General features: G+C 49.7%; 1 non-coding gene across 1 annotated transcript; it reads right to left on the reverse strand.

The window, feature by feature from the left end:
- Window positions 1-298: 298 nt before the first annotated feature.
- Window positions 299-370, reverse strand: TRNAC-ACA (transfer RNA cysteine (anticodon ACA)). Its single transcript has one exon. It is a non-coding gene; the product is annotated as a tRNA-Cys (tRNA).
- Between the last annotated feature and the right edge of the window lie 1,175 nt (window positions 371-1,545).

Below are 1,545 nucleotides of genomic sequence, written 5' to 3' on the forward strand. Positions count from 1 at the left end.
CTGGCCTTGGTCCCCTGTGTCCGCCCCTTAGGGAGGCTTTCGGAACACACACCCCCATCAGGGCAAGTCCTGGGAAGGGACCCTGTGGAGGGCGCCTCCTCCTGGAGCTGCAGACCTGGAGCTGGGCGCCGGCACTGTCTGTTTTTATGGCCCAACCCGAGGAAATTGGGAGTGAAGTCGCTCAGTCGCGTCTGACTCTTTGCGGCCCCGTGGACTGTAGCCCACCAGGCTCCTCCGTCCGCGGGATTTTCCAGGCAAGAGTACGGGAGTGGGTTGCCATTTCCGTCTCCAGAGGACCTTCCCCACCCAGGGATCGAACCCGGGTCTCCTGCATTGTAAGCAGATGCTCTACCCTCTGAGCCAGCAGGGAAGGAAGGTTTCACTGTAATAGCATGAGGCTGCTGGACAGAGAGGTCTGCAAGGGGGCCCACACTGAGCTCGTCCTGAGTCATTGTAGTGGTGACTTTAAGGAAATGCTGATGAGTGAGGGAGGTGCTCCCGAGTCCAGCGCAGACGTGGTCCACAGCGATGACCCCAGTGCCAGGGACCAGCCGCTCCATCTCCCGGCTCGGAGTTTTCTTGGGGATACTGTAACGGTTCAGCCTCCAGAAATGTCTGTTTGACACGGATTTGAGAACAGAGATGAATAAAACATAGGGCTCTCGGGGATGGAAAACCAGTGGTAGAAGGCCTTTGGGGGAGCACTGATAATAAACACCTGTGAGAACTGCAGTTATGGAACAGGATGTTTTCTAAATCCTGACAATAGCAATCAGGATAATAACACCTGCGCTGACAAGCACAGAAAGAGGTGAGAGTGGGTGAAACCCTGGGCCTTTTAAATCTCCCAGCAGAGTGAGTCAATTGTTACTGAGTAAATGGAAACTCTACCTAAACAAAGGGCTAGAGCCTAGATATTTTTCATAATGTTTTTATTTTTAAAATCGCAGGGGGATCTTGTAGGAAGTAAAATATAGAGATATTTATCTAAAAACCAGAAATTTCCTCGACTTCGCCTCTGTTCTTTTTGGTTTAATCCTAGCAAAATAAAACTTAATGTCCTCATAAAACAGTAGTGTCGATTGTGATTCTGCTGGGGCAGAGTGTTACTCTCCCATATGTATGCCTCCTATTCTATCTGCATCTAAGTCAGAAAGTCTGCCTTGATGTTCATAGGAAATTAATAGTGTTTATTATTAGGAGGTAAGATTCGGGGGTTGTTTTTGGAAGAGTTCAGTCCAGTTCAGTTGCTCAGTCGTGTCCTCCTTGCGACCCCATGGACTGCAGCTCACCAGGCCTCCCTGTCCATCACCAACTCCCGGCGTTCACCCAAACTCATGTCCACTGAGTCACTGATGCCATCCAACCATCTCATCCTCTGTTGTCCCCTTCTCTCGCCTTCAATCTTTCCCAGCATCAGGGTCTTTGAAATGAGTCAGTTCTTCACATCAGGTGCCCAAAGTATTGGAGTTTCAGCTTCAACATGTCCTTCTAATGAGTATTCAGGACTGATTTCCTTTAGGATGGACTCGTTGGATCTTCTTG

Source organism: Ovis canadensis, chromosome 22, assembly GCF_042477335.2.
Source record: "Ovis canadensis isolate MfBH-ARS-UI-01 breed Bighorn chromosome 22, ARS-UI_OviCan_v2, whole genome shotgun sequence".
NCBI lineage: Eukaryota > Metazoa > Chordata > Mammalia > Artiodactyla > Bovidae > Ovis > Ovis canadensis.